Source organism: Oryctolagus cuniculus, chromosome 1, assembly GCF_051225735.1.
Source record: "Oryctolagus cuniculus isolate XC-2025 breed Fujian yellow rabbit chromosome 1, ASM5122573v1, whole genome shotgun sequence".
Classification (NCBI taxonomy): domain Eukaryota; kingdom Metazoa; phylum Chordata; class Mammalia; order Lagomorpha; family Leporidae; genus Oryctolagus; species Oryctolagus cuniculus.
Window position 1 is genome coordinate 65,965,889 of NC_142867.1, and position 23,499 is coordinate 65,989,387.

The window sequence follows — 23,499 nt, forward strand, 5'->3', positions numbered from 1 at the left end:
AGTGAAGAGAAATGAAAAGGACACATGAAGAGAATTCAGCATCTAATGATAAGTCCAGGAGGAAAATAGATACAATGAGGAAGGTGTGGAATTTGAAGAAATGATGACTTGAGAACATTTGAGAAGTAAAAGGACCTGAATTCTTAGGTTTGAGACTCATCAGGCTCTAGCAAGATTTAAAAAGGAAAAAAACCCTTGGACCTGACAGCATAGAAACTGCAGAATACCAGAGGCAGTTTAAAATAGACAAAGAGCAGCGGTCAGACTGAGAGCAGGTGTATCTTTTCATCAACAAGAGTGGCCAGAAGCAAACTCTATATATTCAAAGTGTTGAGAGCTGAATCTGAGGGTAGTCAAGAGTGAGGGCAAAATAGAAGTATTTGTAAACAAAAATGTAGAGAATGTACCATAAGAAGAAAGAAGTGTAACTCAGGGAAGAAAGACTGTAACAAGTCATGGCAAGCGAAGAAGTAACAAATACTTGTGACTAATTAATGGAGGACTAAAACCAAGGTGGAACTGAAATACCAGGCAGGGGACCAGTGTTGTGGCACAGTGGGTTAAGCTACTGCTTGCAACTCCAGCGTCACATTTGAGCACCAGTTGATTGCCTGCTGGTCCACTTCCTATCCAGTTTCCTGATAATGTGCCTGGCAAAGCAGCAGAAGATGACCCAAGTACTTGGAACCCTGCCACCCATGTGGGAGACCTGGATGGAGTTCCAGGCTCCTGGCTTTGACCTGGCCCAGTCATTTAGAGAGTGAACTAGTAGATGGAAGATCTCTCCCTCTCTTCTTCTCCCTCTGATACTCTGCTTTGCAAATAAGTCAATAAATAACTCTGTAAAAAATAAAATACCAGGCAAGGACAAAATGTAACCTGTGAGGGAAAGTGGTAGTTATTAAAGTGTTTCTAAAGTTCTATATATAGTACAATAGGAGGGTAGAGAAATTGATTAACTTTAGGCTTTGAGTCAGTTGCATATTAAAAATTTATGGGTATCCACTAAAAGACTTGATCTACTGTGCATGTATGGAACCATACTTCTCCCAAATTAGAGAATACAATTTGAGAAACAAACATGGGACATGTGATTTACATAAGGAACATTTAATATAAATTTCTTCTTTTTTTTCTTTTTTTTCTTTTTTTTTTTTTTTTTTGACAGGCAGAGTGGACAGTGAGCAGTGAGAGGGAGAGACAGAGAGAAAGGTCTTCCTTTTGCCGTTGGTTCACCCTCCAATGGCCGGCGCACCGCGCTGATCCGAAGGCAGGAGTCAGGTGCTTCTCCTGGTCTCCCATGGGGTGCAGGGCCCAAGCACTTGGGCCATCCTCCACTGCACTCCCTGGCCACGGCAGAGAGCTGGCCTGGAAGAGGGGCAACTGGGACAGAATCCAGCGCCCTGACCGGGACTAGAACCTGGTGTGCCGGCGCTGCAAGGCGGAGGATTAGCCTATTGAGCCGCGGCGCCGGCCTAATATAAATTTCTAATTTCTAATCAGACCCAAAGTTTCAGCAGGTATGAAAACTTGTTACATAGATTATCCTTCATGGTGGTCTGATGGACAGTTTGGACTTTGCAGTGATACACAAGCCATGCAGATTCAGTAGAAACTGTATTTTGCATTTTGAGCTTTTTCCCAGACTAGGGACTTGTGTTATGATACTGTCTTGTGCTGGTATCTCAAGGGTAGACAACTGATCATTTGCAGTATGCTATGTGGCTAAGCTGTGCTATTTTGTACTTTAGGTGCATTAAACATATTTGCAGCTTACAATCTTTATTAGAATGTAACACCATTATAGACAGAAAAGCAGCTGTATAAAGCATGTCATCTGACCCCAACAAGATAAAGAATTAATAACAGGGTGGACTTTTGGCCTAGGAATTAAGATGTCACTTGGGACACTTGCACCCCATATCAGAATGCCTGGGTTCAAGTCCTGGCTCTGCTTGTGGTTCTAGTTTCCTGCTATGTATACCATGGGAGGGTACTTGTCACCCACATGGGAGGCCTGGATTGAGTTTCTGGCTCTCAGCTGTGGCCTATCCTGAGCCTGACTGCCAGCTGTTGTGAGTGTTTAGGTTAGAACCAGTGGATGGGAGACTTTGTCTCCCACTCTCAAATCAGCACATAAAAATTTTTTAAAATAATGGAAGCATAACCAATTCACCGCTCATCCAGTCCATGTTTATAATTTTTTTTTAAAAAGCAAACTTGTAAATAATATGTAGGCAAAACCAGGTGGCCAACTGTAGAAGTTAGACAAGTAACAGCAGACTAGACCCAAAGAAGTGCTAGGTAGGAAACCAAAGACAATAGAGGAAATAGGATAGAAAAGAAAAAAAAAAAAAAAAAACCTAGCTCATTTTAAGTATTACTATAGAGTCTGTAGTCAAGCCTCTGGCAAGAATGATCAAGGATAAAGAAAAACAGGAAGTTATAAATAATGTTGGGAATGAAAAAGGTGATGCAATTACAGATAAATATTTTTAAAAATCCCTAAGTATATAATATGAAAAACTTTATGCTCATGAATTTGAAAAATTAGATAAAAGTGTCATAGAAAAATACAGCTGACTCAAGAATTAGTACAGGGGTTGGTGCTGCGGCACAGCAGGTTAAGTCACCATCTGCAGCGCCAGCATCCCATATGGGTGCCAGTTCAAATCCTGGATGTTCTTCTTTTGATCCAGCACCCTGCTAATGTGCCTGGGAAAGTGGAGAGATGGCCCAAGTCCTTGAGTCCCTGGATACATGTGTAAGACCTGGAAGAAACTCCTGGCTCCTGGCTTTGGACTGGCTAAATCTCTGTTCTTGTGGCCATTCTCTAATTCTTACAAATAAATTTTAAAAATTCTGTAAAAAAAAAAAAGAATAAATACAAAATATAAATTGAAATGTATTTCACAAAGAAATTGAACAAATTGTAAAAATCTACTCACTAAGTAATAAACATTTGCATACAATGAGCAAAAATCAAAATGTGAAACTTTAGGATATACAACCCATTTTCTTCCACAAATAAGAGAGAGAGAGAGAAGACTATCATCCTCCAGCCCACTCTCCAGATGACCGCAATGGCCGGAGTTGGGCCAATCAGGAGCCAGGAGCATCCTCTGGGTCTCCCATGTAGGTGCAGGGGCCCAAGGATCTGGGCCACCCTCCACTGCCCTCCCAGGCCACAGCAGAGAGCCGGATTGGAAGTGGAGCAGCAGGGACCTGAACCAGTGCCCACAGGCCATGTCACAGTTCCTTTAATAGACATTTGCCCTAGGAAAACGGTGTGTTAGAGCCCATATATATATATATATATATATATTTTTTTTTTTTTTTTTTTTGACAGGCAGAGTTAGAGACAGAGAGAAAGGTCTTCCTTTCGTTGGTTCACCCCCTAAATGGCTGCTAAGGCTGGCGTGCTGCGCTGACCCGAAGCCAGGAGCCAGGTGCTTCTCCTGGTCTCCCATGCAGGTGCAGGGCCCAAGGACCTGGGCCATCCTCCACTGCCCTCCTGAGCCACAGCAGAGAGCTGGACTGGAAGAGGAGCAACCAGGACAGAATCTGGTGCCCCAACCGGGACTAGAACCCGTGGTGCTGGTGCCGCAGGCGGAGGGTTAGCCTAGTGAGCCGCGGTGTCAGCCCCATATATATTTTCATCCTGCCCCTTCCCCCCCAACCAAGTTAGAACACATAATGATGTTTACCATAGCACTAAAGTGATGGAAAAGTAACAGTTGCCTTTGGTTGGAGAGGAGTGTTAAATTGTGTCTATATAGCTGTTACAATGAATGTACTAGGTCTTTATCCACATGGGTTAAGAAATACTAAGTTACAAAAGGATGTTTAATTTGATACTATTTATACACATTTAAAATATATACATACAATAGTCATGTTTCCATAGTTAAAGGAAGGCACATTCAGCCTATGGACTATTCTTGTAAGGAGTTTGCTAATGAAGGAAATAGAGTACAATTGTGCAGAACAGAGTTGACTCAGAATTTGGACTCAAAGTGCTTTCGGAGAGCTTACATCCCTTGGGTTTGGACAAAACTTGAAAATCTAGTGATAGGAGTCATATTTCTTTTTTAATGAATACTGTGGGAACAGTAAGCTGCCAGGTTGGTTATAAATTGCCACTAGTGGGGCTGGTGTTGTGGCATACAGGTCGAGCTGCTCCTTGCAACGCCAGCATCCCCTATGGGAGTGCTGGTTAGAGTCCAGCTTTTCTTCTTCCAACACAGCTCCCTGCTAATTCATCTGGGAAAGCAGCACAAGGTGGCCCAAATACTTGGGTCCTTGCCATCCACGTGGGAGACCTGGGTGAAGTTCTGGGCTTCTGACTTCAGCCTGCACCAGCCTCAGCCATTGTGGACCATCTGGGGAGTAGAATAATGGATGAAAGATCTCTCTGTCCTGTTCTATCACTCTGCCTTTCAAAATAAAGAAATAAAAATAATAAATCACCACTAGTTTTTCCAGGAAAGTGTTTGTTATGTCATCTTAGTGCAAAGCAGATTGTGGATTTAAGAGTTGCAATTCATAGGAGGATGGAGCAGCCCAGTCTACAGTTGTTGAAGCTGTTCATTTTTAACTGTAGATATGGAAGATGCCCAAATTATTAAATTCTGAGGATACATGGTTATTGACATGGAAGCATATCCACCAGTAACTTTTTTTCCCCAGAATAATTGCTTATAGTTCTATGAGTAACGTACAAGTATGTTTCCTGTTTTAGACAGTACCTTGCATACCTTTGGCCTGTTGGGTATTGTATTTCCATTATATAAATGACTAGAAGAATAAATTCTGTAATAGAGTATTTCAAAAAGTTCTTTGAGAAGCATGCATTTGGTGTAGTGGTTAAGTCAACAGTTATGTCTACCTCCCTGATCAGAGTGCCTAGTTCAAGTCAGTCCTGCCTCTTTCACTTCTGATCAACTTGCTGCTAATGCACATCCTGGGAGGCATCCCGGGATGGCTCAGTACTCGGGTCTCTGCAACCAATGTGGGAGACAAGAATGGAGTTTTGGGCTCCCATTTTAGCCTGAACCAGCCCTGGCTGTTTTGGGCATTTGGAGAAGGGTAAGCAAGTGAATGGAAGATCTCTCTCTTTCTCTCCCCCTCACTCTCTTCCCCCCTTTCAAATGAAATGAAAATAAACAAAAACTTTTAAAAACCACAGGCTTGTAATTGCACACATTTTATGAGACACAGACCAGATGGATCTTGTGGTCCTTTTTTTTTTTTAATTTCTTGGAAAAATGGAATTCTAAAAGTAAGTTTATTTTGGTGCAAAGAATTTTGAAATCCATGCAGTTTTTTTCGTAATAGACATTTTCCACTGATAAATCAAGTTAGTGCACTCTAACATTGTAATTACGTTTCTTTTATCCATTGTTCCTGTTTTTGTACCTTACCTTCTACTTTGTTGATACTTAAGAGCATTAACATAAAAGTTACTTGTTAGGGAAATGACTAGTTGTAACGCTTTGTTGCCATCACTCATAGATTTTGGATAGTCTGTAAAGGGTCTTGGGCTTTGCTAAGTCATTGTTTACTTTAGAGTTTTGGCTCTGCCTGGTTACTGTTCAGCACTGCGGAAATCACTACTGTATTGTGGAAACCAGTCTGGGAAATGAAGGAGGTTTAACTTTCTCCTTGGTGACCTGAATTAGATCTATGAGTGATTCCCTTATCTGGTGTAGGAGGAAATGGCATCTTATGTTTTTTTAAATAGAAGTGACATTTGTACAGGTCATGTGTTTTCGGGAAGGGAAGTAGATTTGAAGTCAGAAAATTTGGATTTGAGGCTCACCCCTGCCACCTTTTCGTAATTGACCCTGGCAGAGCTTAACTTCTTGGGCTATGTTTTCTGGTAGGTAAAGAGTAAACACTACAAAGCACACAGGGTTGTTATAAGGTTTAAATAAGGGTTGTGTTTGTGAAAATACTTAGCGCTCAGTGTCAGTGAATGTTGAATGACTTGGTGTGCTGTTTTTATGGCTTTTTAGATGAAGCTGTGTTAGGCCCTAGACTATGTAGTTTTTTTTTTTTTAACCCTGAGAGTTCTGTATTGAGGCTGCTTAGTTTAAATTGTGCTCCCTCACTTACTTTACCAATTTTTTGACCTTAGGTAAGGTATTTAGCTTCCTTGTGTATAAGTGGAGATAATAATGATAACAGCCTCAAAGAATTATTAAAAGTTTAGAGAAAATTATTGTAAAGTGATATTTTAATAGTAAAATGAGATGAGATTTATAGGATGAGATAAGCAATTTTTTTTTTTTTAAGATTTATTTATTTGAAAGGCAGAGTTACAGAGAGGCAGAGGCAGAGAGAGAACATGCTTCCATCTGCTGGTTCACTCTCCAAATGGCTGCAAAGGCCAGGATTGGACCAGACCAAAGCCAGGAGCCAGGAGCTTCATCCAGGTCTTCCACATGGGTGCCCATGTGGGATGCTAGTGCTGTAGGTGGTGGCTTTACTAGCTATGTCACAGCGCTGGTCCCAAGTTATTTTTGTTGGTATTTGTTGTTGTTGTTGTTGTTTTAAGAATATAAGAGAGGTCAACATAGTGAACCACTTGTTTCCATTTTATATGTGTATTTGGGCATGGAAAATGTTGAAAAAAAATTTTTTTTCAGATTTATTTATTTGAAAGAGTTACAGAGAAAGAGAGGAGAGATAGAATAATTTTCCAACCACTTGTTCACTCCCCAAATGGCCACAGTGGCCTGGGGTGGGCCAGGCTGAAGCCAGGAGCCAGGAGCTTCCCATGTAGGTATAGGAGCCCAGGGACTTGGGCCATCCTCTGCTACTTTCCCAGGCACACCAGCAGGGAGCCAGATGGGAAGTGGAACATCAAGGGGATCTAACTCACACCTACAAGGGATGCTGGCACAGCAGATGGTGGCTTAACCTGCTGCATCACAGTGCTGGCCCTGAAAAAAAAAAAAAGTATTCTTACATGGATTTCTCTTCAAAAGCTATTGGCTGGTGCTGGCACTGTGGCACAGCAGGTTAACGCCCTGGCCTGAAGCACCAGCATCCCATATGGGCACCGGTTCTAGTCTAGTCCTGGCTGCTTCTCTTCGGATCCAGCTCTCTGCTATGGCCTGGAAAAGCAGTAGAAGATGGCCCAAGTCCTTGGGCCCTTGCACCCACGTGGGAGACCTAGAAGAAGCTCCTGGCTCCTGACTTTGGATCAGTACAGCTCCGGCCATTGCAGCCATCTGGGGAGTGAATCAGCAGATGGAAGACCTCTCTCTCTGTCTCTACCTCTCTCTGTAATACTTTCAAATAAATAAAATAAATCTTAAAAAAAAAAAAAGCTATTGGTTAGGTAATGTGGTATGTACTAGGTACATGGTAGGCCATCAATGACAGATATAATAGTAATCTTTTTTTTTTTTTTTTTTTTTTTGACAGGCAAAGTGGACAGAGAACAGTGAGAGGGAGAGACAGAGAGAAAGGTCTTCCTTTGCCATTGGTTCACCCTCCAATGGCCGCCGCGGTCGGTGCACTGCGGCCGGCGCACCGCGCTGATCTGATGGCAGGAGCCGGGTACTTCTCCTGGTCTCCCATGGGGTGCAGGGCCCAAGCACTTGGGCCATCCTCCACTGCACTCCCTGGCCACAGCAGAGAGCAGGCCTGGAAGAGGGGCAACCGGGACAGAATCCAGCGCCCCAACTGGGACTAGAACCCGGTGTGCCGGCGCCACAAGGCGGAGGATTAGCTTAGTGAGCCGCGGCGCCGGCCCCAGATATAATAGTAATCTTAAAAACAAATTATTTGAGAAGTGGGGGAGCGAGAGACACACAGAGAGATCAATTTCCCATCCACTGGTTCAGTCCTCAGATGTCTACAACAGTCAGGACTGGGCAAATGCTGAAGCTGGGGTCCAGGAACTCAATCCAGGTCTTCCACTTGCATGCAGGAACCCAGGTATTTGGGCCATCATCTGCTGCCTCCCAGGGTGTGTGTGAGCAGGAAGCTAGAATTGGGAGCAGAGCTGGAACTCAAACCCATGCACTCCAGTATGGCATGTAGGTCTTCTAAGCTGCTAAACCAAGTGCCTGCCCCTACATAATAGTAATTTTTAATCTATTGTGGATATGTACTATCAAATAAACTAGATACATATTGGTTTAGAAATTCAGTAGTCCAGACATTTTAACACATTTGCTAGTGAAAAATGCTTTTTTTTTTTTTTTAAAAGATTTATTATTTGAAAGAGTTACTGAGAGGTAGAGAGAGTGAGTGAGTTAGTTCTTCCATCTACTGATTCACTCCCCCAAATGGTGGCAGTGGCCATAGCTGCGCCAATCTGAAGCCAGGAGATTCTTTCGGGTCTCTCACTTGGGTTCAGTGGCCCAAGGACTTGGGCCATCTTCTACTGCTTTCCCAGGCTATAGCAGAGAATTGGATTGGAAGTGGAGTAGCTGGGGCCCGAACTGGTGCCCATATGGGATGCTGGCACTGTGGGTGGTGGCAGCTTTACCTGCTATGCCATAGTGCCAGCCCCATAATTGAGTTTTTATAATTTGTGAGAACTTAAGTTGAGCTTCTGATGATTGAGAAACTTGGTCTGAAGTACTGAGTCCTGGAATAAGGTTTTGGGAAGATGGCCTAAATTTCCATGATATTGCAGTACCTGGCATATAGCAGGTTCCTAAATATTTGCTGGGTGCTTGGGATAAATGACTTTCCTTTAACAGTTCAGAATTTCTATTAACACCAATCTGACTGATTTGTCAACTGAGATTCTCTGTTCTCTTGCATCTCCTTCTCCAACACTACTTTAAGACCCCTTATATGTGTTGCTCAGCATACATGGCTTGATTGTAGCATCTAGGATAATATAAAAGACGGTACAAGTTGTGTAGTGTTTGCTATGTATGAAAGGAAGGAGAGGGATGGTTACTTCTGCAGCTCTTTTCAAACTTGCCTCAATATACCTACTGAATCCCAGGCACAGCAATATTCTTACGTGTCTACTCCTCTAATGAGATAACAAGGTTTGTATAATGCATGCATTATAAATAAAATTTGTCATTAAGTACGTCAGTGTAATGACATTTTGCATCTTAAATAGCATTCTGGAAGGAACATAGGATCGAGAGCGAATAGATCTGAGTTTGCACACTGGTTCTACTGTTTAGTAGTTCTGTGACTTTGGGCAAATTGCTTAAACTCTGTGCCTAAATCTCCCTATTTCTGCTTTATGGATAATGGTATCTGTGTGCAGAGTTGTGAGAATCAAATGACATGACATGTGTGAAGTGCTTATAGAAAGCAAATACCTAATAAACATTAGCTGTTATGGTGTGCATCCATTCATTTTGTGGACATTTATGGAGTAGACCTCACCTGTTGTGACATATATTGTGTGCCAGGCATTGTGCTACGTGCTGAGGATGCAAAGATGAGTAAGACTGTGAAAAAATTCTAAGAAGCTTGTTAGAACAATAGATACCCAAAATGGATTTATAGGGAACAAGGCCCAAAGTTAGAGAGCAAATTTGGAATTTGCTATAGAGAAACTGAGCAATAAATAGCACAATGAAGAGAGTGAAACACTGTATATTATTGTTTGCCTCAAGCCAGAGATAGCCACTGTTAATGATTGTATATTTTTGCCAGGTTATTTTCCATGCATAAATATTATGCATGGATTTTTAATGATAAGAATTAGAGAAATGGCTTTGCTTTCTTCTGATCCCTAGGGTCAGATTTATGTTTAGTTACTTAAGTGTTTTGAGTTTAGAGATCCTGGGCAGGTTCTGTTGCCTCAGGATACCACTCATGGACATCTTGTAGTAACTGAAATTCAGTGAAACTCTGGGTCCCAAGTACTCATGGCTCTCTTAAGCCACAGGCTGTTCTGATGCGAGAAAGTGATAACCATGTTCAAGGAGGAAATTACAGGGAAGATCGTTCTGGGGAGGGGAGAATTAGCATTTATTGGATTTATTTTGTAGCAGGTCCTATGTGCTAGGATTTAGAGTTTATATAATCAACATCTATAGAGTTCATACTATACGTAAGGCATTGAACTAGGTTCTTAGAAAGGTTGGACTTGGGAGCCAGAATATGTAACAAAGAGGAAGGAAAAAGGATCATCTATACTTAATAACTGCTTCAGGCTCTTAAAAGATTACAAGTGTTAGCCCATTATGGTGGAGCTTTGAAAGCAGGGAGTATTGTTTGCTGCTTATTCATACTGATGAGGCTAATGCAGGGCTGCCACTTGTCTTGCTTGTTTTCCAGAGGAAATAGTATTACGGTGAAGATGGTTTGTGCTAAAGCTGAACCAGCTTATTGCAGACTGGCAACTTCCATATAAGGGAGCCGTTCTGATCCTAAAGATTCTCTTTGTCTATCAGAGTATACCCATCTGGTGAAGGCTTTCATGCCTGTACCTCATGCTTACAATGCGGAGGGTGGGAGACATGGAGGGCTTCCTTGATGACTTTCTAAGAACAATTTTGGTAGAGTGAGGAGACAAGGAAAAAAGCTCTAAGAGAGTGGGTTGAAGTGAGAAAGCAGGAATGGTGAATATGTAGAAAAATCTTTGGAGGAATTGGTCAGAACTGGGCTGATCTGGAGCTGGGACTTGAACCAGCGCCCATATTGGATGCTGGTGCTACAGGCAGACTTAGCCTACTACACCAGAGCAATGGATCTGTCCGTTCGTGTTCTCTCTCTTCTTTCTTTTTTTAAAAAGATTTATTTATTTATCTATTTGAAAGGCAGAGTTACAGAGGTAGACACAGAGAAAGAGAGAGTGAGGTCTTCCATCTGCTGGGTCACTCCCCAAATGGCTGCAACAGTCAGAGCTGGGCCCATGCAAAGCCAGGAGGTCGGAACTTTCTCCTGGTCTCCTATGTGGGTGCAGGGGCCCAAAGACTGGGCCGTCTTCTACTGCTTTCCCAGGCCATAGCAGGGAGCTGGATCAGAAGTGGAGCACCAGGATACTGGCACTGCAGGCAGTGGTTTTACCTGCTATGTCACAGTGCCTCCCCATACCCTACACATTTTCTTTTTTTTTATTTTTTATTTTTAATTTATTTATTTTTGACAGGCAGAGTAGACAGTGAGAGAGAGACAGAGAGAAAGGTCTTCCTTTTCCATTGGTTCACACACACACACACCCCCCCCCCGCAATGGCCGCTCTGGCCAGTGCGCTGTGGCCGGTGCACCGCGCCGATCCAAAGCCAGGAGCCAGGTGCTTCTCCTGGTCTCCCATGTGGGTGCAGAGCCCAAGCACTTGGGCCATCCTCCACTGCACTTCCGGGCCATAGCAGAGAGCTGGACTGCAAGAGGAGCAACCGGGATAGAATCCAGCGCCCCAACTGGGACTAGAACCTGGTGTGCTGGCACCGCAGGTGCGGGATTAGCCTAGTGAGCCATGGTGCTGGCCTCTTTCTTTCTTCTTTCGAGACAGAGGATATCAGATTATATTTGCATTAAGCTTTGGATATTTTCACGGTAGAAGGGAAGGTGGTGGTGGTACTGTAAGGAGTGGAGAAAACGGAATGAGCCAAGTCCGTGCGGAGGTAAGGGAAGATGAGCTCTGGAACATGAGACAAGGCATTGGTCTTCGAGAATAAGGGTTTCTCCCATTGTGGTGACCTTGTATTCATTGTTCTTTATTTTCAGAGGTTTCAGTTTTTGGAAAGTTGCATCTCTCTGGTGCTTTTCTTCCCTTCCCCAAGCTTCTGATCATGCCATAGTACTTAGAGTCCTTAAAGGATAGTATGCTTTTTGCAGCCTTCTTGGCATTTGTCACCTGGTAAGTTTATACTAATCTTTATTTATTTATCCATTTATTTGTTTATTTGAGAGGTAGAGTTACAGAGAGAAGGAAAGACAGAGGGAAAAGTCTTCTATCCTCTATTTCACTCCCCAAATGGCCCCCAGTGGCCAGAGCTGGGCTGATCTGAAACCAGGAGCCAGGAGCTTCTTCCAGGTCTTCCAAGCAAGTGCAGGGGCCCAAGGACTTGGACCATCTTCTACCTCTTTTTCAGGCCATTAGCAGAGAGCTGGATTAGAAGTGAAGCAGCTGGGACTCGAACGGAGTCCATGTGGGATGCCAACACCACAGGCAGATGCTTAGCTCACTGTGCCACATCGCCAGCCACTGTGCTATTATAAATATTCTTTGTCTCCAACAGAGCAGAAATTAAGGCCAAGGATTTTTTTTTAAAAAAGATTTATTTATTTATTTGAAAGGCACAGTTACAGAGAAAAAGAGTGTGATTTTCCCATCTGCTTGTTCATTTCCCAAATGGCTGCAACAACTAGGGTTGAGCCAGGCTTAAGCCAGGAGCCAGGAGCTTCATCTGGGTCTCCCATGTGGATATAGTGGCCCAAGTACTTGGGCCATCTTCTGCTGCTTTCCCAGGCACATTAGCAGGGAGCTGGATCTGAAGTGGAGCAGCCAGGACTGGAACTGTCACCTGTATGGGACGCCATCTTCACAGGTGGCTGCCTCCCCCGCTGTGCCACAAAGCTGATCCTTCCATCATTCTTACACACTGTGATAACTGGATATGTTATCACTAATGTTTTCATTTTTCCCCTTTGTGAGTTCTACAACTCCACTACAGCCATTTCTGTCTTTAATGTGTCTTCATTGTTGAGATTATTAGGCATATTAAGTTCACCAACTGGTGTCTTTCACTTAACCTAAAGGGTTTCCCATATTATTAAAGCAATATCTCAATTAAGAAAACTTGTACCATCACTTGGCAAAGTGATGGTACATTGTATGGGTCATCCATAACTAGCGTAACTATTCCATCAATATTGGATATTTTGGTTATTGCTGGTTTTATAATTATGACCAATGTTACAATGAAAATATTTTTAAGTAAAACTATTTATGGTTTAGATTTTTTTTAGATTCGTAGGTATTATGTCAAAAGTTACAAAACTTTTATGAGTTCGTGGTTATGTGGGCCAGGACATTTTGATTTGATTATTTCTTTGCCACAGGCTAGTTTAAAAGCAGCGAAATCTGATGTAGGATTGGCATTAATTATGGTGCTTAGGTAAGCAGCCTTAAAATTTGATTTTAATTTTATTAGCTTTTAAACTTTTGCTCATGCGCCTCCTCTGTGAACCAGGTAAACATTCTTTGTATTGCCTGCTGCAAATTGATACTTGTCTTGGGCGAGTGCATAAATGAGCAGGTTGTGTTCCTGTGCCCTGGTGCTTAACTGTCATCTGTACTCCCGGAGTCTGGAAGAGCAAGCCAAAAAATGGCAAACACTCGTGAAGTGGAAACTACTCTAGTTTGGTTTTAGAACACATTTGTGGTTCACTCTTCATGTTTCCACCTACATGGTGTGCTTAATTTAACATTAGAATTTCTACTTCCACATGGCCCATCTGCGAGTGGTTACTCAGAAGTTTGGTGGACTGAATAAGCAGGTCCACTTGAGATTTGAGGGCTGGCAGCCCCCCAGTTCCTGTGCAGCGCTGCACTTCAGGTGTGTCAGTGCAGAAGCGTGCACTTGGACTTGCTGCCTCGTGCTGTTGTGCACCTGCGCCGCTTGCTGTGCTATGCAGTGCTCAGGTATTGTATATCTCTTTGATGTTCTATGCTGGTTTTTTTTAAATAATTATTTTATTTATTTGAAAGAGTTACAGAGAGAGAGAGGTAGAGTCAGAGAAGAGAGAGAGAGAGAGAGAGAGAGGTCTTCTATTCTGACCGCAACAGCCAGAGCTGAGCTGATCCGAGGCCAGGAGCCAGGAGCTTCTTCCAGGTCTCCCACGCAGGTGCAGGTGCAGGGGCCCATATGGGATGCCAGTGCTGCAGGCTGGGGCTTTAACCCACTGTGCCACAGCACTGGCCCCAATACTGACTATTTATTTATGTCTTTTTTTTTTTTTTTTTTTTTTTTACAGGCAGAGTTAGACAGTGAGAGAGAGAGAGAGTGAGAGAGAGAGAAAGGTCTTCCTTTGCCATTGGTTCACCCTCCAATGGCCGCCGCGACCAGTGCGCTGCGGCCAGCGCACTGCGCTGATCCGAAGCCAGGAGCCAGGTGCTTCTCCTGGTCTCCCATGTGGGTGCAGGGCCCAAGCACTTGGGCCATCTTCCACTGCACTCCTGGGCCACAGCAGAGAGCTGGCCTGGAAGAGGGGCAACCGGGACAGAATCCAGTGCCCTGACTGGGACTAGAACCCGGTGTGCCAGCACTGCAGGCGGAGGATTAGCCTATTGAGCCGCAGCGCCGGCAACTATTTATGTCTCAAAATGATCTCCTAATAAGAACTCCATCCTAGCCAAATTGTTTTGGTTTCTCTGCTATAGATAACAAACAGTGTTGCTTATAAATTATGTTGTCTCTTTCTTTCCTGTTGCCTTCTTCTCTAGCCTCTTAACTTCCCTTACCTGACTTAGCGGCTCCTTAAGTTCTGTGTGTGTAGCCCTCTTTTTTTTTTTTTTTTTTTTTTTTTTTTTTTTTTTTTTTGCTTTGGTAATTCCTGTGGAGGCCTCCTTCAGGCATATCTGCTCTTATAGTTTTTGGTAATAAGTCTAAGCAAGACCACAACATACACAGGTCTAGCCCTTTCACCTTAGTCCCATGCTATATTCAACTACCCATAATAGATTACCACTTGGAAGTCATTTATCAAGTTCAGTATAGGGGCTGCCATTGTGGCTTAGTGGGTTAAGCCACCACCTGTGACACCAGCATCTCATATGGGTGCCTGTTTGAGTCCTGGCTGCTCCACTTCCAGTTCAGCTCCCTGGTAATGCACCTGGGAAGGCAGCAGAAGATAGTACCCTGCTACTCCCGTGAGACACCTGGATGAAGCTCCTGGCTCCTGGCTTCAGCCTGGCACAGCCCCAGCCATTGTGGCCATCTGGGGAGTGAAGCAGTAGATGGATGATCCCTCTCTTTGTCTCTCCCTCTCTCTTTGTAGCTCAAATACAATAAAATCTTTTTTACAAAAAGAAATTCAGTATAGATAAAACCCAAGTAGGATTAGTGTCTCCTTTTAAATCCTTTTGGAGACAACTTGAGCCTCTCAGTTTCCCCATGGTCTGTTACACCTGCTCCTTCCTTCCTCCTTCTCTTTACTTCTGCTTGTATTATTACGTTAGATCAGTCATCAATTGAATTAGATCAGTCATCGATTGCTCCGCCCTCAGATGTGCTCCTTCTTAGTCATTGCTTCTGGACTAACGTTAGAGAAGAGTTTCCTGCCATTTCTTGCACATAACACTTGAGACATAGGAACATAGAGGTAATTTAGTTTCCTGGACTCTCCTCAAGCGCTGGTCCCAGGCATCCAGGCGCTTCCATCCTGTGCATGCCCCATCATGCCCGCACCTTGTCGTCCTCCATTTGACACAGTGCCCTTGTTTCTGCCTCTGCTCCTGTGCTCCCTTTGCCAGGAGCAGCTTTCTGTCCTCTGCAGGCACTTGTCTTTGATGCCTGACATACTTGCCTCCCTCACTGATCTTTCCTTTGTCCTCAGATTCACTTATGTACATACGTTTACCTCCTGAGGTGCTTTGTCTCATGGTTTACAAGGTGACTGTGTGTGATATTCAGTTTGTGGTTTCATCCTGAAAATCTTGTCTTTTCTATTGCTTATAGAGAATGTGGGATTTGCTTCTGGCTGTGATGGAGCAGATTGTAGCAGAAATACTCTTGCTGAGAATAACTAGAAAAGCCCGATTAAAAAAAAAAAAACAACTATAGGAAGCCGTAGTAAGTTGCCAAGGCAGCCAGGATTTCAGACTTTTGTGAATTCTTGGCAAAGAGAGAGTGCAGGGGCTAGCGCTGTGGCATAGTGGATAAAGCTGCTGCCTGTGGTGCCAGCATACCATATGGGCCATTGGTTTGAGTCCTGGCTGCTCCACTTCTGTCCAGCTCCCTGCTAGTGCACCTGGGCGGCAGAAGATGGGCCAAGTACCTGGGTCCTTGCACCCATGTGGGAGACCCGGATAAAGCTCCTGACTCCTAGCTTCTGCCTGGCCCATTTCTTTTTTTTTTTTTTCTTCCTTTCCTTTCCTTTCCTTTCCTTTCCTTTCCTTTCCTTTCCTTTCCTTTCCTTTCCTTTCCTTTCCTTTCCTTTCCTTTCCTTTCCTTTCCTTTCCTTTCCTTTCCTTTCCTTTCCTTTCCTTTCCTTTCCTTTCCTTTCCTTTCCTTTCCTTTCCTTTCCTTTCCTTTCCTTTCCTTTCCTTTCCTTTCCTTTCCTTTCCTTTCCTTTCCTTTCCTTTCCTTTCCTTTCCTTTCCTTTCCTTTCCTTTCCTTTCCTTTCCTTTCCTTTCCTTTCCTTTCCTTTCCTTTCCTTTCCTTTCCTTTCCTTTCCTTTCCTTTCCTTTCCTTTCCTTTCCTTTCCTTTCCTTTCCTTTCCTTTCCTTTCCTTTCCTTTCCTTTCCTTTCCTTTCCTTTCCTTTCCTTTCCTTTCCTTTCCTTTCCTTTCCTTTCTTTCCTTTCTTTCCTTTCTTTCTTTCTTTCTTTCTTTCTTTCTTTCTTTCTTTCTTTCTTTCTTTCTTTCTTTCTTTCTTTCTTTCTTTCTTTCTTTCTTTCTTTCTTTCTTTCTTTCTTTCTTTCTTTCTTTCTTTCTTTCTTTCTTTCTTTCTTTCTTTCTTTCTTTCTTTCTTTCTTTCTTTCTTTCTTTCTTTCTTTCTTTCTTTCTTTCTTTCTTTCTTTCTTTCTTTCTTTCTTTCTTTCTTTCTTTCTTTCTTTCTTTCTTTCTTTCTTTCTTTCTTTCTTTCTTTCTTTCTTTCTTTCTTTCTTTCTTTCTTTCTTTCTTTCTTTCTTTCTTTCTTTCTTTCTTTCTTTCTTTCTTTCTTTCTTTCTTTCTTTCTTTCTTTCTTTCTTTCTTTCTTTCTTTCTTTCTTTCTTTCTTTCTTTCTTTCTTTCTTTCTTTCTTTCTTTCTTTCTTTCTTTCTTTCTTTCTTTCTTTCTTTCTTTCTTTCTTTCTTTCTTTCTTTCTTTCTTTCTTTCTTTCTTTCTTTCTTTCTTTCTTTCTTTCTTTCGACAGGCAGAGTGGACAGTGAGAGAGAGAGAGAGACAGAGAGAAAGGTCTTCCTTTTGCCATTGTTTCACCCTCCAATGGCCGCCGCGGCTGGCACGCTGTGGCTGGCGCACCGCGCCGATCCAAAGCCAGGAGCCAGGCGCCTCTCCTGGTCTCCCATGGGGTGCAGGGCCCAAACACTTGGGCCATCCTCCACTGTACTTCCGGGCCACAGCAGAGAGCTGGCCTGGAAGAGGGGCAACCGGGACAGAATTCGGTGCCCCAACTGGGACTAGAACCCGGTGTGCCGATGCCACAAGGCAGAGGATTAGCCTATTGAACCGCGGCGCCGGCTTGCCTGGCCCATTTCTGGCCATTGTGGCCACCTGGGGAGTGACCAGTGGATGGAGGAACTCTTTCTGTAATTCTTCCTTTCAAATAGATTAAAAACAAAACAAAACAACAACAACAACAACAACAAAAAAAAACAGTGCAGCTTCTAAAAGGCAGAAAAGTCAGCAGAGCTTTCTTCATGGGGCTGGGGATACACAAAGTTTGGTTCAGGGCTACCAAGGCAAACAGAACATAGGCAGCCACATTCACAGAGGAAGAGCAGATCCATCATGGCTTCTCTCTGCCTTCCCTGTCCAGACCCACCTGAAACGTTTTCTGCGCAGGGTAGAAGGCTAAGAATAAGAAGGCTCACAGAAAGCTGTGGAAAAGTGAGACCCTGCAGTTTTTCAGTGTTGAGGGGGAAAATGTTTAGCACTTCCTAGGAAGACAGACTGGGTAGACACACGAGACTCTCAGCGGGTCCTGCGGAGACTCCCAGCTCAGGAAGAATGAGCTTCACAGCTTGCCGGGAGTGCTGCCAGGCTCGCGTCAGTGCAGGTAGGCACTGTTCTCTGGTAGGCACATCATCTCAGTCTGCGGGGCCTCTACAGTTTTGTTTCTTCTTTTTTAAGATTTTATTATTTGTTTTATTTGAAGTACAGAGTTACAGAGAGGGAGAGACAGAGAGAGGTCTTCTATTCTCTGGTTCACTCCCCAATTGGCTGGAATAGCCTTGGCTGGGCCAGGCTGAAGCCAGGAGCCAAGAGCTTTATCTGGGTCTCCCATGTGAGTGCAGGGGCCCCAGCACTGGGGCCATCCTCTGCTGCTTTCCCAGCTGCATTTTAGTGGGGAACTGGATGAGAGGAGATCAGCTGGGGCTTGAACAGGCATCCGTGTAGGATGGTGGCATTGCTTCTGGCAGCTTAACCTACTGTGTGCCACAGCACTGGCCTCCTCTACAGCTTTTATACACTATGATAGTATTCTAACAACAATGACCAGCTCAACCAAGAAGCCAGCCCAGGAATGAGAACAGACACTGTAGGAACAGACCCAGTCTCCATTTGAAGAACATTTCAATTGCTTTCCGTCTTCAGGATTGTGAGCCATCTATAGTAAACGTTCTTGTATATGTGTCTTTGTACACCTGTATGGCATCTCTTTAGCATAAAGGAAGTCTTTGCTAATGCTTGTCTTTTTTAAAAGATTTATTTATTTATTTATTTGAAAGGCAGAGAGAGAGCAAGAGAGTGAGAGCGAGAGCGAGAGAGAGAGAGAGATCTTCCATCTGCTGGTTCACTCCCCAGATGGCTACAATGGCTGGAGCTGTGCACTGATCTGAAGCCAGGATCCAGGAGCTTCTTCCAGGTCTCCCACATGGGTGCAAGGGTCCAAGGATTTGGGCCCATCTTCTACTGCTTTCCCAGGCCACAGCAGAGAGCTGGATTGGAAGTGGAACAGTCTGGACTTGAACCAACACCCATATGGGATGCCAGCACTGCAGGTGGTGGCTTTACCCACTACACCACAGTATTGGCCCCTAATGCTTGTCATTATCAACTTTTTCTTTTTTTGCCAATCTGATACATAAATGCTCTGTTTTTAAAGTTTTAAATATGAACGACCTGTTCATGTCCTTTGCACAGTGTTATGTAGGGTTGTGACACACATATACCAGAGGAGTCCCATGGCAATAAGAAGTTCATGGAAAATGTTTATTATGAAAAAGCTATGAATGGATTTCAATTTTTTTGGCACCAAAGTAAGCTTTTATTTTTTATTTATTTGACAGATAAAGTTAGACAGTGAGAGAGAGAGAGACAGAAAGGTCGTTCTTCTGTTGGTTCACCCCCTAAATGGCTGCCACTGCTGGAGCTACACCGATCTGAAACCAGGAGCCAGGTGCTTCTTCCTGGTCTCCCACGCAGGTGCAGGGGCCCAAGCACTTGGGCCACCCTCCACTGCCCTCCCTGGCCACAGAGAGCTGGACTGGAAGAGGAGCAACTGGGACTAGAACCTGGTGCTCATATGGGATGCCGGCGCCACAGGCGGAAGATTAACCAAGTGAGCCATAGCGCTGGCCTCTACACCACTTTTATTTCAATATACCAAAGAGACCAGTTATGTGATATGGTCTCTAGTCACCTTTGCAGTTTCAGTACTGCTTCATTCTACTTCACAGTCCACCAACAGCTATGGTTCCTGGGCCAGATCATGCTGTTTCTACCTCCTGCCTCTTCCTGAAATACCCTTACCTTTTACCCTAAGTCTCCATAGCCGTGGTGGCCATTTGGGGGGTGAACCAATGGAAGGAAGACCTTTCTCTCTGTCTCTCTCACTGTCTATAACTCTATCTGTCCAAAAAAAAAAAAAAAAAAAGCGGTGTAGAACCGACTCTTGTGAGTTGGTTATCTGTGTATGCTTAATGAAAAAAATTAGGCTGTAGTTAATCATTTTATGGCAGTTATAATACAACCATACATTATTACAATGCTAAATAATTCACCAAACATTGAACGTTAATAGGCCTGCAAGCTTTTGAATTCATTTTTATCTTGTTGTTGTCCTGAGATATGGTTATGTTATTATCAAGTTACAGAGGCGGTTCAAATGCAGAGCATTTTTTTTTTTTTTAATTTGTCCAAGAATAAATAGCTAGTAAGTGGAAGTTTAGAGTTTGGGACTCAGTAAGTCTAGAGTTGTTTCTTCATTCTGCTGCATGTAAGAAATTGAACCCAGAGGGCGAAAACTCAGGCACAGCTGAGTACCCTTGGGATCTGAGAGTTGTTCATATGGCTTCTTCCCAGTGCTTTGAGTATGGTTCTTTCCTTCATTTTGCATTGAGTGTGAATGCTTTGACAATGACATTTTATTCCGGATGTTTTGGTCCAGCTAGCCAAATACCTGTCTTGTCATTTGTTTCCTTTGTTTGCCTTAATTAATAACCAGTCACCCCACCCCAGAGAAAATCCCTTTATTGGAAAGGCCCATCAGGAAGTAGAGCTATTAGATTTACATCAGACTGAACACGAAGCTCAGCTTAGATCACTGGGCACATGTATGTGGTGCTTAAGGCATCAGATCCTTGGAGTTTCTCTTCCTGTTAAGTGTGACGGAGGTTAGGTGTTAAGAAGGCACTTCAGCCATTGGGTTCATTACGAGTGCTGATAGGTCTGGCAGCCCAGCAATGCGTGAAGTAGTGCTTTCCTGTGAGGTGGGGGAAGGACCGGCGGTTGCTTCAGTACCTCTGAAACACTTGAAAATGCCCATGAGAGCGGAGAGAGGAAATGGCAGATTTGTGACTAATGCCCAGGGACCAGGAAGGGTGGCGGTGTCTTTTCTGGTGCTCCCTCAACACCTTGTGGCTCTGCTTCTGTGGCAGCGTGACTGGCATTTCAGCCACAGCTTCCTCTTCTGCGGTGGAGCAAACTGACATAAGGCCCTAGGAAGGCAGAGGAAGCAAAGAGAAAATTAAGTCAGGTTCCACAGCAGCAGACGTAAACTTTCTAATTATGACTAGTCATTTTCTGCTAAAATCAGGGGACCTGGATGTTTAATAACAGCTGTCTTAGTATAAATAACAACCTTGACCGTGTGCAAGGAGACTGCAGAATTCATGGAAAATGGACTTACAATGCATGTTTTCCATGAACTTCTTTTAAAAGATAATTTTTTGTTTGCAATCAGAGAGAATGTATGTGTACTACTTGGCACATGGTGCTCACATTAAATGTTAGCTTTTATTTATTTATTATAGAGACTCCACTCTGATTACTGCTGCTGCTGCTTTAGACTGTGATCTGCATTCCTGTGAGGTAGCTTGGCTAGTGCTTTCATCCACGTTTGATAGATGAGGAAGCTACAGCAAACAGAAGCTTTGACATCTCTAAATCCTCATTGATTGGCAGGTGAGGTGTCTGAACCTGTCAAGCTCTTTCACTTCTTAACCTTTCTGGAAGGTGCTACTAAGTAAGAACTAGAATTAAATGTTTAAGGCAGTGTCACATTGGGGCTATTCAGTGTTTGTTTTGAAGATTTACTCATTTCAAAGGCAGAATTAGAGAGGGAGAGAGGGAAAGGGGGAGAGAGAGAGAGAGAGAGAGAGAGAGAGAGAGAGAGGTCTTCCATCCACTGGTTCATTCCCCAAATGGCCGCAACAGCCAAGGTTGGGTCAGGCCAAAGCCAGGAGCCTCCTCTGGATCTCCCAGGTAGGTGCAGGGGCTCAAGGACTTGGGCCATCCTCTGTTGATTTCCCAGGCACATTAGCAGGGGACTAGATCAGATTTACTTTGTAGATCAGATTTACTTAAGTAAATCAAACCAAACCACAATTTAAGAGTGTTGTCCCAACACCACAGACAATTTTATAAGTCCTAATGCATGCCATTCTACTGGCTGAGATCATTTACAAAGTATTTTTTACTCCAGGTTTGACACCTGGAGCAACCAGGTCTCAAACCAGTGCCCATATGGGTTGCTGGCATTGCAGATGGCAGCTTTACCTGCTGTGCCACAATGCTGGCCCTGGCTGTTCAGTTTTTTTATGCTTGACTGTTTTAATATGCAAGAATTAATTCAAACTATGTATGTACTTTTTGAACTTTTATACATTATGCTATATAATGTAGCATAGGCCTCATGGGGTGAAAAGCATTTTGTATCCTTTAGCATTAATGTTAACCTGAGATTTAGGTACTTTGTATCAGTACTCAGTTTGATGAGTACAAATTGGTGCCCTGACATTTGTGTTCTCAGGTCAGGGGCATAGCAGGAGCCCACGAGGACACCGGGTTTCTCCTTGGCCTTATAACGTGGACTTTGACGTTCTTTATAAATATCTCAAAGTGAATTTAGTGTTCCATGCAACATCCATCAAAGCAGTTGCATTGTTATCTTTGTTTCTTCTATGTTGTACTTAAGTAAATCAAACCAAGCCACAATTTAAGAGTGTTGTCCCAACACCACAGACAATTTTATGAGTCCTAATGCATGCCATTCTACTGGCTGAGATAGTTTACAAAGTATTTTTTACTCTCATTGCACCCATTTGATCCCCATAATAGTATATCATGATAGGTATTGTTCTAATTTTACAGAAAAGAGAACTGAGATGGACTTGTCCAAGGTTCCAAAGCTTTTGAATTGGGAATGATGCTTTTAATTTTATATTATTTATGCTACATTCAAAAAAATGAGATTGTTAAGCTCTTGAGACATTTTGTACTAAATATTAACAAGAACCATTTTAGGGAAGACATTCTCCAACAGTGAGTGAAAATTATCATTTGTACCAGGCTATTGCTAAAATATTTTTGGTCTCATGTGTTGTATAGTAGTCTTATTTATAAGCCTGAATGAGATTATGCTCCTTATGTTGCTCCCAAATAAAAATAAAGATGCAGAAATTTAAAAAGTAGATCTGAGCAGAATTTGCAGTTGGTACCAGAAGTTGTTATGTTAGGATTTGTTATATTTTAGCCTGAGGAGTCTTTCCAAATATGATAGAAAATGCAAAAGCCAAAAAAGAAAAGTTTGATTAACTACATACAAATATTCACTATAAGCAAAATCAACACAAAGGATAAACTTGAGAAAGTGTTGCTTTTCATGTGACAAAGGGCCAATTTTCCTTATATAGAGAACATTAACAAATCAAGAAGAAAGGAAGTGCATTTATCTTTCACATCAAAGGAAATGGAAACCACTCTTAGCCATATGAAAAGTATTCAATTTCACTTATGAAGTATATTGGATACAAAATGTCACCTATTAGTTTGGCAAAACTAATGAATTGCAGCACTCGTGCTGGAAAAAGTGTGAGGAAATGACACTGTTATTCATTGGTGATGGGACTGGAAACCAATAAGGCTTCCTGAAGAAAGCCTGATCTGTCAAAAGGCACACTTTTTTTTTTTTTTTTTTTTTTTTTTTAGCAGAAATTCTGATTCCAGCACTTTATTCTATGGACCTCTTGCAAGCATGTAAAGTAATAGGTATGCAAGATCATTCACTGCAAGGTTGCTTGAATAGTCTCTGGAGATTTAAAGCCATCTTGACATGTGGTTAAGGATTTATTCTTCATATTGTTTTGCTTTCTCCCTGTTTTTTTTTTTTTAACCAGTTTTACTAGAGACTAGTTTTTTGTTCATTTCAAAGCACCATGTAAGAAAACTG

General features: G+C 42.9%; 1 protein-coding gene across 4 annotated transcripts in view; it reads left to right on the plus strand.

Annotated features, from left to right (window-relative positions):
- The window catches only part of RNF169 (ring finger protein 169), an 85,993-nt gene that overhangs the window by 10,258 nt on the left and 52,236 nt on the right, over positions 1-23,499 (plus strand). The window contains exon 1 of one of the 4 annotated variants that reach the window (XM_089330945.1): positions 21,106-21,233. The exons of the other annotated variants lie outside the window; for them this stretch is intronic. The gene's annotated coding sequence lies outside the window, so the exon portion shown is untranslated. Of the gene's footprint in view, positions 1-21,105; positions 21,234-23,499 lie in introns of those variants that run through there. 4 annotated transcript variants of the gene reach the window in all.